Source organism: Rhinoderma darwinii, chromosome 6, assembly GCF_050947455.1.
Source record: "Rhinoderma darwinii isolate aRhiDar2 chromosome 6, aRhiDar2.hap1, whole genome shotgun sequence".
NCBI lineage: Eukaryota > Metazoa > Chordata > Amphibia > Anura > Rhinodermatidae > Rhinoderma > Rhinoderma darwinii.
In genome coordinates, this window is record NC_134692.1 from 93,537,959 (window position 1) to 93,550,888 (window position 12,930).

A 12,930-nucleotide genomic window follows, 5' to 3' on the forward strand; every position below is an offset into this window, starting at 1 on the left:
TCCCAAATGCATAGTCAATTCAAGACAGGGCTCCCCTCCCTGGTGAAAAACAGGTGTATTGTCTCTCAGAAGGATGCCTACATCTCCATAGATCTATTCATCCCACCTCGGCCAGGAATCTTTTCAAGGCGGTTTCTTCTGAAAAAGCATTTCCTACACTTTGGGGTATCTGTAGTCTATCCAATAGGGGTTCAAGTGCCATCTTGTAATCTCCTATACACAGTACTTTGGCTATGGGGTATTGAACCGAGAAGATTGCAGCCTGATGTAATATAGACATGCCTGCTGCAGGGGGTATGTATAACATAAGGTAAACAATTGAGATGTGCATGAACAAGTACATATTGGCCTTCAGCGCCCGAGGAAACTCGGCTCACTTCTCATCTCAGAATTCTATGAACCAGCAGGGATACTCCTCTTGAGTATGAGGTATGTGTGGAATGTCTAGACCATTTTACCCAGGTACATTGTAGGCATACAATATATGGCGACAATTGTCTAAGATCGGAAAGAACAGCTATTCTTTTCCCCGGATGGCCCATTCCTCTGATATTCCAGCTAACAATCTTCAAGTTAGCCATCTATATGGTGTGCGTCATACGCATCAGGATAAAGGAAATCAAGTAGTCTCTCATACCAAGTCATCCTCGTGTTTGCAAAAGATAACATTACAAGAACCCTAAAAGGTATAAGTGGCCAATGAAGCTTATTGCTCGCTGTGGATGTCCAAAAAAGAATTATCATATCACAAGTGCATTGGATTGTAAAACTGACAAACATTAATACAAATAGAAACATATAACTCGTGGAAAGGTGCTGGGGTTGCTTGTGAAGCGAAAAATTAAGGTGGAAGTTGCTCCACAAACAAAAGACAACTCTCTCGTGACTTATTAAAATAGGTAAAATGTAAGAGAATGTGAATATACATGCTATCATCCTTGTCTCAACGGATCTACGGGCAGAACTGGTAATGTTGATTACAATACAGCAGTAAAGTCAAACATTAATCTTGCTATGGGACCATCACAATTTAAAAGCTGAGACTGCAACTCACCCTATAGATTCCACCAGTATCATAGTAGTATGTACAAAGAAAGAAATCCGGAACAATTAAAATGGATACATTCTCAAATCAGATTTCTTGTTTCCTTTGTGTGACTTGTAGAATAAGGTCACGGTGCTTCCAGTTGTCACGTAGGCTTTGTGGACCCACTGGGCCGTACCTCCTTTGCGGTAAGGCAGCTGGCCAACAGGGAGCAGGTGACGGTCTATAGTTCTACAGGTACCTGTGGGCAGCTCAGACAGCAGGAGGGCAGGCTTGGCTGGGACTTAGGCAGCAGGCGGACGTCAGGTGAGGTGAAGCAGGTCAGACGTGGATGCAGCACGGCACGACTTTGGCACAGCTCAGTGCCAGACCAGGAAGGTATGGATTGCCAGGAACATTAACTGGAAACAGGTATAGGTACAGGGACAGGGACAGGAAACACACTAGGAGGCCATCACATAAACAAACTATAGCGAACACAAAAACGCTCAGGCATAGAACTAGGGGGCTGGGGTCCAGGGTACTCACGGGATCCGGCAGAGGTGAGTGGACGCGAGAGCTGGCGTCTCCTGAGGAGGAGGCTGGGGCCGGCGCTTGCCGACTCATGGCTGCGGTTGTCAGGGGGAGGTTGGAGCTAACAGCCCACAGCCACGGACATTAAAGTATCCCCCCTCTTACGCCCCCTCTTCTTGGGACCAGAGCGAGAGAGAAACTTCTTCAGAAGAGCAGGAGCATTGAGGTTCTGCTCTGGCTCCCAGGACCTCTCTTCAGGACCAAACCCCCTCCAATCCACCAAATAAAAAGTCTTTCATCTCACTCTCTTGGTGTCCAAGATCTCCTTGACTTCAAAGATGTCCCAGGGGCCGCTGGAAGTTTAGGATCACTGGTTTCAGGAGGGAGACATGGAAGGAGTTGGGAATCCTGAGGGTAGGAGGCAGCCGAAGCTTGTAGGTTGATCTGCTGCAGGACCTCGAATGGTCCAAGGAACCTGGGGACAAATTTACATGACGGCACCCTCAGTCAGATATTCTTGGACGACAGCCAAACCTTAGTGCCAGGAAGAAACCGAGGAGGTTCTCTTCTCCTTGTGTCCGCCTTCCGTTTCATGCGGTCCACTACGATTAGGATGGAGGATTGAGCCTGCTGCCAGATCTGCAAAAAGTCTCTAAACGTGGAATCAGCTGCAGGTACCTTGGAAGTATCAGGCACCGGGAGAGGAATACGTGGATGCTGGCCGTAGACAATGCAGAACGGTGGATTCCTAGAAGACTCGCTGGTGTGATTATTGTAGGAGAACTCTGCCCATGGGAGCAGCTGCACCCAGTCATCATGCTGCTTAGAGATGAAGTGGCGTAGGTAGTTCTACAAATCTGGTTGATCCTCTCAACCTGACCATTAGACTGAGGATGGTAGGCAGAAGAAAAGTCCAACTTCACGCCAAGAAGTCTGCAGAGGGCTCTCCAGAACCTCGAGGTAAACTGAACCCCCCGATCAGACTCAATATGCTTCGGCAAGCCGTGCAGGCGGAAAATATGTTGGATAAATAACTTGGCCAACTGAGGGGGAGAAGGAAGACCAGTCAGAGGAACGAATTGGGCCATCTTCGAAAATCGGTCCACCACCACCCAGACAGCACTGCATCCAGCAGAGAGAGGCAGGTCCGTGATAAAGTCCATTGCTATATGCTGCCAGGGAGCATTGGGCACAGACAATGGCTGGAGAAGACCAGCAGGTCTGGAGTGGGTGGCCTTGTTGGCTGCACATACAGCACAGGAAGTTACGAAGTCCACAATATCCTTGGGCAGAGTGGGCCACCAGAAAAGACGAGCAATCAAATCCCGGGTCATACGTAACCCCACGTGACCTGCCTGTCTAGAGGAGTGTCCCCAGCGGAGGATTCTTCCACGATCAGCCAGGCGCACAAAGGTCCTCCCTGGAGGAATGTCCCCAATTTGCAGGGGATTGACCGAGACAATGCAAGATGGATTGATAATCTCAATGGTGTCTTCTGTCTCGAAAGGCCTGGACAAGGCATCGGCCCTCACATTCTTGTTGGCTGGGCGATAATGAAGCTCAAACTGAAACCTTGCAAAGAACTGTGATCACCTGGCCTCACGAGGGTTCAGCCGTTGGGCCGTCTGGAGGTAGGTCAGATCCTTGTGGTCCGTAAAAACCAAGATCGGATGAGATGCGCCCTCCAGTAGATGTCTCCACTCCTCCAGAGCCAATTTGATGGCCAATAACTCCCAATCCCCAATAGAGTAGTTGCGTTCTGCGGAAGAGAAGAGCTTGGAAAAGTATCCACATACCCTTGAATTGCCCTTGGGACATTTCTGGAACAGGAGTGCACCAGCACCGACAGAGGATGCGTCCACTTCCAACGAGAACTGCAGAGAGACATCCGGATGATGGAGGATAGAGGTTGACGTGAAGGCACTCTTCAGGCTATAGAAAGCGGACTCTGCCTCGGGAGTCCACAGCTTGGCGTTCATACCCTTCTTAGTAAGGTTAGAGATGGGAGACGTCAGTGAGGAGAAGTTCGGAATAAACTGCCTGTAAAAATTAGCAAATCCCAAAAAGCGCTGTATGGCCCTCAAGCCTTGAGGATGTGGCCACTCCAGGACAGACTTTAACTTCTCAGGATCCATCTCGAGACCTCGATTCCAGACGATGTAGCCCAGGAAGGGTAGAGCATCCATGTAAAAAACGCACTTCTCCAACTTGGCGTAGAGACGATTCTCCCTTAACCGTAGCAGAACCTGACGGACATGTCCCTGGTGCGTCATAGGATCTGGGTAGAAAATCAAGATGTAATCAAGGTAGACTACAACACAAACATAGAGGAGGTCACGGAAAATGTCATTCACAAACTCCTGGAAGACCGCGGGAGCATTACACAGGCCGAAGGGCATTACTAGATACTCATAGTGTCCATCACGGGTGTTAAATGCAGTCTTCCATTCATCACCCTGGCGAATCCGGACTAGGTTGTAAGCCCCACACAGGTCTAGTTTATAAAAAAAATTTAGCACCACGTATACGATCAAGCAGTTCGGAGATCAGTGGCAATGGATATTTATTCTTCACTGTGATCTGGTTGAGACCACGGTAGTCGATGCAAGGACGAAGAGAGCCAGCTTTCTTTTTGACGAAGAAGAACCCGGCTCCTGCCTGGGAGGAAGACCTTCGTATGAAGCCCCTCTCTAAGTTCTCTTTCACATAGGAGGACATGGACAGAGTCTCTGGCAAGGAGAGAGGATATACCCTGGCAGGGGGAAGGGATGCACCAGGAATCAGTTCAATAGGGCAGTCATACGCCCGATGTGGGGGGCAATGTCTCCGCCTCCCTCTTGCTGAAGACATCCGAAAAGGCAGCATAATGACCCGGCAATCCTGCCATTGACCGAGGCAGCGAAGGCTGAGCCGAACAAATCTGCACCAGGCAACAACCTTGACACTCAGGGCCCCACTGGAGGACCTCTCCAGAATTCCAGTCCAGAACTGGGGCATGCAGTAGGAGCCAAGGCAAGCCCAGCAACACAGGATTAACATTTTTCAGCAGGACATAGAAGGGCTCCCACTTGGAACCTCAGCGGCTTGGTCACAGCTATAACAGGATCTGGCAGAGGTAGTCCATTTACTGAAGCAACTTTCAACGGGCTCTCCAGAGGGGTGGTGGGGAATTGCAGAAGGTCCACCAGAACTCTGCGGATGAAATTAGCAGCGGATCCAGAGTCCAGATATGCAGAGACCTGATGCGTTTTCTCGCCGGATACTATGGTCACAGGTATAGACAATTTAGACGGAAGTCCATCTTTACCCAAGGTTGTCACTCCTAGCAACCCTAGGCTTTGGGATTTTTGAGGGCAAAGGCGCACCAGATGGCCATCGAGACCGCAATAAAGACAGAGTCCAGATGTGCGTCTGCGTTGTCTCTTTTGGGTAGATAACTTATACTGGTCCATTATTACCAACTTCGTAGGAGGATCGACATCGGAGGACAGCAGGGGTTGCTGCAAAGTAGGGACCAGACTAGGAAGGGCTCCCTCCCGTTCAACCACTTGGAGGCGTTCACGGATCCGTATATCAATCCGGGCAGACAGAAGGATGAGGTCATCCAGGGTTGACGGCAGATCCCGGGCGGCAAGTTCGTCTTTAATTCTGGAAGATAGTCCATGCCAGAATGCAGCCACCAGAGCCACATTGTTCCATAAGAGCTCTCCCGCCAGGTTGCAGAAGTGGATGGCGTACTCACTCATGGAGGTGTCTCCTTGGCGCAGGTTAATCAAAGAGGCCGCTGCAGATGAGACCCGTCCCGGCTCCTCAAGCACCATGCAAAAAGTCAGGAGGAAGGCAGGGAAGTCACGGGTCTCCGGTCCTTGTCTCTCCCAGATAGGGTTCGCCCATGCAAGAATCTTGCCGGTGAGGAGAGAAATAATGAAAGCGACCCTGGCACCATCAGACGAAAATGTCCTAGCATACAGGCTGAAGTGGATCTGGCATTGATTAAGAAAACCACAACAGGTACTTGCTTCTCCATCATAGCGGTCAGGAAGTGGCAAAGAAACACGTGGGTCAATACTGCCAAGAGGTGTAGACTGAGGATCCACATTGCCAGGAGGTGTAGTAGGAGGAACGGAAGCTTGTGCCTCCTGCCGACGTACAAGAATGTTCAACGCCTGGAGGAGTTGGTCCCATCGAGACTGGAGATCCAGCATATCCGCTCGCATCTCCTGTGTCGTCGTCATAGTCTTGAAACGACCAGCTGGGTCCATGGCCTGAGCGTACTCTAACGTAAGGTTTGTGGACCCACTGGGCCGTACGGCATTGGCGGTAAGGCAGCTGGCAAACAGGGAGCAGGTGAGGGTCTATAGTTCTATAGGTACCTGTGGCAGCTCAGACAGCAGCAGGGCAGGTTCAGCTGGGACTTAGGCAGCAGACGAACGTCAGGCGAGGTGAAGCAGGTCAGACGTGGATGCAGCACGGCACGACTTTGGCACAGCTCAGTGCCAGACCTGGAAGGTATGGATTGCCAGGAACAGGAACTGGAAACAGGTATATGTACAGGGACTGGAATAGGAAACACACTAGGAGGCCATCACATAGACAAACTATAGGAAAAACAACAACGCTCAGGCATAGAACTAGGGGGCTGGACCCCTCTTATAGTCCAGGGTACTCATGGGTCAAAGTTCGTCCATGAGGTCCGGTGCGCTGCCCCTTCAAGAGCGGGCACGAGCATGCGCGCGCACCCTACGGGATCCGGCAGAGGTGAGTGGACGCGAGCGCTGGTGTCTCCTGAAGAGGAGGCTGGGGCCAGCGCTTGCCGACTTGTGGCTGCGGCTGTCAGGGGAAGGTTGGAGCTGACAGCCCGCAGCCACGGACATTGTACCAGTTCTGCAACCTTGAGTTAATAAGGAAACAGCAGGTATTATGTGTTCCCCTAGGATTGACTATGATGAATTAGCTTCCGTAGGTGGTATGGTCGTAATTTGCAATTTTTGCGGTGCTCTCAAATGGAGAAAAGAACCAAATGGAATCTGTTGTTCAAGTGGTAAAGTTCACATTGAAAAATTTTAAGAGCTTATAAAACAACTTTTAAATGGTGACCTTCCACAATCAAAACACTTCTTAGACAGTATCCGTTTATATAACAGAATTCCAAGTGACATCTTTTGGGGCAAAACTAATTACAGAGGGACCATTCATGCCAACCTTCAAGGTGCAAGGCCAAGTTTACCATCTCATCGGATCTTTGCTACCACAAGATGAGCCAACATTTCTTCAGATTTATTTTGTATCAGATTACAATGAACAGGCCAATATTAGAAATCAGAACTTTCCACAACTAAATAGTAACCTTATATCTCCACTTCAAAACATGCTGCATCAGGTGAATCGTACGTGCATAGTTTCAAAGCTGCATTACAGTCTATTCTGCAGATGCAAAGCAATGATTACAAAATGATCAGATGTGGTGTATACCAGAAGGAATGGCAGGTTGCGCCAGACTTGGAGTATGATACCAGGAGTGGCAGATGGCACCAGACGTGGTGTATAACAGCAGGCGGCACAACACAAATCCAACACTAGACAGGCTCAAGAGGAAAACACAGCACGGGATACAGGTAGCAGGGCACGGGAACACTGGGACAAGGATAACACTAAGGGACCATTTGCAATACGAACATGGGAAAACAACAAGAACTCTCAGGCAAGGAGTGAAAGCGCAGGGCTTTTTATAGTCCAGGGTGATCTGGGAAATAATTAATTAATTACATATGTCCGCGCTGGCCCTTTAAGGCCGGGAACCAGCGCGCGCCCCCACACAGAGGTTGCAGGACAGAGCGGCTTGATGCGCTGACATCTCCCGAGAAGGAGACGTTGGCCAGAGGAGGAAGGTCTGCAGTTCGCGGCAGTCAATAGGTAAGGGGAGGTGGCGGTCCGTAACCGCGGCCATTACAGGTTATATTTCTTCTTTATGTAAATATGTCTTCTTTATACAAATATTTTAGCAATGTAATTCATTTTTTTTAGTATATTCAAAGGCATATAAGTTTAAGGGTATGTGCACACACACTAATTACGTCCGTAATTGACGGACGTATTTCGGCCGCAAGTCCCGGGCCGAACACAGTGCAGGGAGCCGGGCTCCTAGCATCATACTTATGTACGATGCTAGGAGTCCCTGCCTCGCTGCAGGACAACTGTCCCGTACTGTAATCATGTTTTCAGTATGGGACAGTTGTCCTGCAGAGAGGCAGGGACTTCTAGCATCGTACATAAGTATGATGCTAGGAGCCCGGCTCCCTGCACTGTGTTCGGTCCGGGACTTGCGGCCGAAATACGTCCGTCAATTACGGACGTAATTAGTGTGTGTGCACATACCCTAAAGGTAGATTTTCATATTTCAACAAGATTTGCAGAACATATATTTAGGCACCAATTCAGTTCTGAACTGGCTTTGAAAGGCCTAGGCCTGTATATTAGAAAACCCCCATTTTAAAAACTACACCCCTGAAATTATTCAAAACAGCTGTCAGGTCATTTGTTAACCCTTTAGACGTTTCACAGGAATTAAGGCAAAGTTGAGGTAGAATGAAAAAGTTTCACTTTTTAGCAGAAATGTAAATGTAAACAAATTTTTAGTGTATCACAGCAAGTGTTAACAAATAAACGCAACTAAATCTTTGTTACCCTAACACTGCAGTTTTCAGAAATATTTCACGTGGCCCTAATATGCTATTTGACTAAAAAACAGAGCTCAGAAATAAAGGAGCACCTTGTGGATTTTGGGGGCTCATTTTATTAGCATGATTTCCAGGAACCGTTTCCATTTTAAAGAGGCATTGGGAAGCCAAAAATAAGAAACACCCCGAAAAATACCCTATTTTAAAAACTGCACCCTTCAAATAAGTATTTTGACCCCTCTAGCGGGAAAGAGTGGCATTTGATTTTTGGAGTACAAATTTTGCTGCCATGTCGAATTTGCAGAGCTCCTCAGGTTCCAGTACTCTGGAAACCCCCCAAAAGAGACCCCATTTTGGAAACTACAACCCTCCAGGAATTCATCTATGAGATTGGTTAGCATTTTGACCCCACAGGTATTTCAAAGTCTTTTTTCAGAATTGTGCCACGAAAATCTATTTTTTCCCCCAATAATATGTGGTTTTAGCGCAAAATGGATGTTGCAGAGTGAAATTTGAAAATGTTCCCACAGATATGCTATTTCAACGCTTTAGAAAAGAAACAAAAAACACATTGCGAGGGATGAAACATCGCTTCATGGGTAAATAAAACTCCTTTTTTTCATCTTTACAACTTGGAATGCTTCTCTCAAACTTTATTCTTGCTAGCATAGTGGAATCTGGAATCAGGATTCAAGAGGTGTACACCAAACCATTATCAGAGCTTGGGGCTGTTGGACATTTTAAAAACTACACCCTCAAGGCATTTATCTAAGGAAGTGTAGTAAGCATTTTGACCCCACAGGTGTTTTCCAGAAATTAGCGTTTAAAGCGAAAATTGCAATTTTCCACAGATTTCGTGCCAAATATGTGGTGTCCAGCTTGTGCCCCTGGAGACACACACTTGTTAAATAGTTGAGTGGGTTCACCCGAGTACGGTAATACCCCATAAAATGAGGTTTGGGCACACTGCTGGTGTGGAAGAGCCACCATTTAACTTTTGAAGCACTGATTTTTCTTGGTAGTAGTTTTTGTTTGGTGTTTTACTGGTATTTAAAGTTATAATATTGAGGCATATGTAAGCCTTGCAGAGTATATTAGGACAAAATAATGTAGTATAATGGAGAAATAAATAATACAATTAATAACCCATAGGTATGTGGTACGCTTTTAAGCAATCCTTCATGTACAGGCCAGGTTTTTCAGGGCAGGTGTCTCACTGATAAATGTTATTCTTTTTATCTCCCTTTTGGAACACACACTGCACCTTTTTTGAGTCCTTCCTTTTTTTGCAGTTCGCGGAAGTTTGCTGGGAAAGTGTTGCCTTCTTACAATACGGACACCCTTGCTTCCTGCAGAGATTATGACGTTTTGGTACAGATATGCTTGGGCCCTCGTCTTCCTGGTTCTTAACCCCTTAATGACCGGCCTATTTTAGACCTTAATGACGAAACAATTTTTTAAGTTTTTCCATCGTCTCATTCAAAGAGCTATAATTTTTTTATTTTTGCATTGACATAGCTGTATAAGGTCCTGTTATTTTGCGGGACAAGTTGTAATTTTTAATAGCACCATTTTGGGGTATGTAAAATTTATTGATTAACTTTTATTAACTTTTTATAAACTTTTTTTGGGGGGGAATATAAAAAAAAACAGCAATTTCGCCACACTTTTTTGCGTCCTAAATTTACACCATTTACCGTGTGGTATAAATAACAATATAACTTTATTCAGTGGGTTGTTGCGATTGCAACAATACCAAATTTATATAGATTTTGTATGTTTTTCTACTTTTACACAGTAAAATCACTTTTTTTTCAAAATTTGTTTTTGTGTCTCCATATTTGAAGAGCCATAACTTTTTTATTTTTTTGCCGATGCAGTTGTATGGGGCTTTTTTTTTGCGGGACGACTTGTAGTTTTTACTGGTACTATTTTGGAGTAGAGGCGACTTTTTGATCACTTTTTATCACACTTTTTTTAAGACAGGATTCAAAGAAAACATAAATTTTTGCATTGTTTTTTATTTTATTTTTTACGACGTTAGTGGCCATCGTAAAAACACTATGGGGCGGTCACAAACGGGTTAAATATTAGGACCGTGATAACCACCTCTTGAAAGTGAAGGAATGTTTCCATCTAGTGTTACACTATCTGTATGATGTGCACGTCCAGCTTTTTGTACTATGTATAGTACAGCTCTGCAGCCAGCACCCACTGTGAATAGTGAAGGTTCAACTACTGCGTCTGCAACACGCGAGTGCCGTAAGGAAATTGCATTCTGCTAGTACTGATTCCCGCACATGACGTAACTGTCATGGAATGATAGTTACTAGTCCATTACTATTTTTTTTTTTCTGTCTATTTTTTAGTTTCTTTTACTGATAATTCAGAAAAAGTGATAGGGAGCCAAAGGAATTTTCATCTCTCTGAGAATTTCTCTTTAAAGGGGTTGTCTACTTTGGACATTCCCTTTTTTTTTTTAAATACGGAACCCCCAGCAATTAGCTGAAATATGTTAGGGAATATGGTAGCAAGTTTTACAATTCCCTGAAGCGACACCTCTGTCTGTTTACCACACAGTCCCAAAATCTTCAGGGGATACCACTTCCCCCAGCACATAAGCGATAATCAGTAATCCCAGTGTTGCACCTGGTTCTACTGGGCCCCGTAGTTCCATAGTGTATCCATCTTCAGACACTGGTTCTGAGGTGTTCCAAGTGTTGAAGTAAAATCTTCAGAGGATATCACTCTATATATAGATATCACTCTAGATATAAGCTATAATCAGTAGTCCCAGTGTTGCGGTTGGTTCTCCTGGGCCCTGTAGTTTCACAGTGTATCGATCTTCAGATAATGGATTCCGAAAGAAGCCAAAAGGGCGAAACCCAGGGTCGGGCTGGATACTTGGCGTGCAGCGTGCTTTTATTATTGATGTGCTTTTACCTTTTATATGCTTTGTGAGTATTAAGTAGTGTGCTGTGAAGTTGATCTTGAAGTGTTGCACTATACTTCATATATATTTTCCTGGTGACTACTTGAACACTTGGAACACCTGAGAGCCAGTATCCGAAGAACGATACACTGTGGAACTACAGGGCCCCGGAGAAACAGATGCAACACTGGGACTACTGATTATCTATAGCTTATGTGCTAAGGAAGTGATATCCTCTGAAGATTTTGGGAATGTAGTTAAGCACCGTCTGAGCAGTAATATCTGCCCTTTATTGTATATTATTTGAGTGTTGTGAATCTCAACCCAGTACCTGCTCCGGTCTCATTGGGAAGTGTGCATAGGCTATATTGTATTTTGTTACAGTTTTTAATGTATTCATGTATTTTCAGGGGAAATAACGGATTAACACAATGCAGATTTCTAAGAAAAGATGTCAGGAGAGCTGACAGTTTCTCTTTGAGGGTATGTGCACACGATGAGAGGCTTTTACGTCTGAAAAGACAGACTGTTTTCAGGAGAAAAAAGCTGCCTCGTTTCAGACGTAAAAGCTCCTCCTCGCATTATGCGAGGCGTCTGTGACGCTCGTAAATCTTGAGCTGCTCTTCATTGACTTCAATGAAGAACGGCTCAAATTACGTTGCAAGTGTCCTGCACTTCTTTGCCGAGGCAGTCAATTTACGCGTCGTCGTTTAACAGCTGTCAAACGACGACGCGTAAATTACAGGTCGTCTGCACAGTACGTCGGCAAACCCATTAAAATGAATGGGCAGATGTTTGCCGACGTATTGTAGCCCTATTTTCAGGCGTAAAACGAGGCATAATACGAAAATAGGTCGTGTGAACCCAGCCTGAGGCTAGATTCAATTGTAACTTACTATATCACAGTCAATCATTACACAAGCACATTCACGCTAGAAGACTGCCATATCACACCTAATATAAGTCTATGGAGGCGCATGACATTGCATGTGTACAAGCGATGACATGTATTCACGATTTTGTAAAACTAAAAAATGTAGCGATTGGATTTTCTTGACATTATTGCAAATCACCAGTGGTTTCACTCCCCATAAGGTCTACATTCGCAATGCACATATCATACAGTATGTGATTTTGCGCTGCAATCACACAAGGGATTGCAGTACAAAATATTTTAAACGATATGTCGCCATGGAGCCCCAGTCTCATTCACAATTCCCTTAGAAAGTATTTTCTAACCCAGACAATCCTGTCATTTAGGCCTCATGCACACGACCATAGCCATGTGCACGGGCATGATTTTCCTGTCTGCCGGCAGCGGAGTGTCACCCGCGAGCCGCCCGAAAATGCACACGGCTACAGTCATGTGCATAAGGACTTTGTGATATTTTTCAGAACATGCTGTTAAAACCAGTGTTTCTCAAACTGTGAGGCGGCATCACTGGTGAGGCACTTTTGACAGACGTTATCATATGCTGCGCAATCCCTGGTATGGTTGCACCAATCTATGGTAGGCAACATAACTTACTTCTTTTGTCCTTATTTTAATTTTCCACTGGGTTGGGGAGACAAATTTTAAGATAAATTTAGGTAAATTTTGCAGTAGGCTACAACCACTGGTAAGACCAATGCATCATCATATTCTGGCTGACCTGGTCTTAGTAAAGAAAGATTGAGAAGCCCTGGGTGAAACCATACAAGGCTTACTGTCTACTATATGTAATATTTATGGAGTGGAACATTTAGATCAGGAAAATAAAAAG

The 12,930-nt window shown here is 45.5% G+C and overlaps 1 protein-coding gene and 1 long non-coding RNA gene across 3 annotated transcripts in view; one reads left to right on the forward strand and one right to left on the reverse strand.

Annotated features, from left to right (window-relative positions):
• The window catches only part of LOC142655636 (uncharacterized), a 676,170-nt gene that overhangs the window by 251,172 nt on the left and 412,068 nt on the right, over positions 1-12,930 (forward strand). The window lies entirely within an intron of this gene.
• RHBDF1 (rhomboid 5 homolog 1) overlaps positions 1-12,930 on the reverse strand; it is a 575,397-nt gene that overhangs the window by 127,826 nt on the left and 434,641 nt on the right. The window lies entirely within an intron of this gene.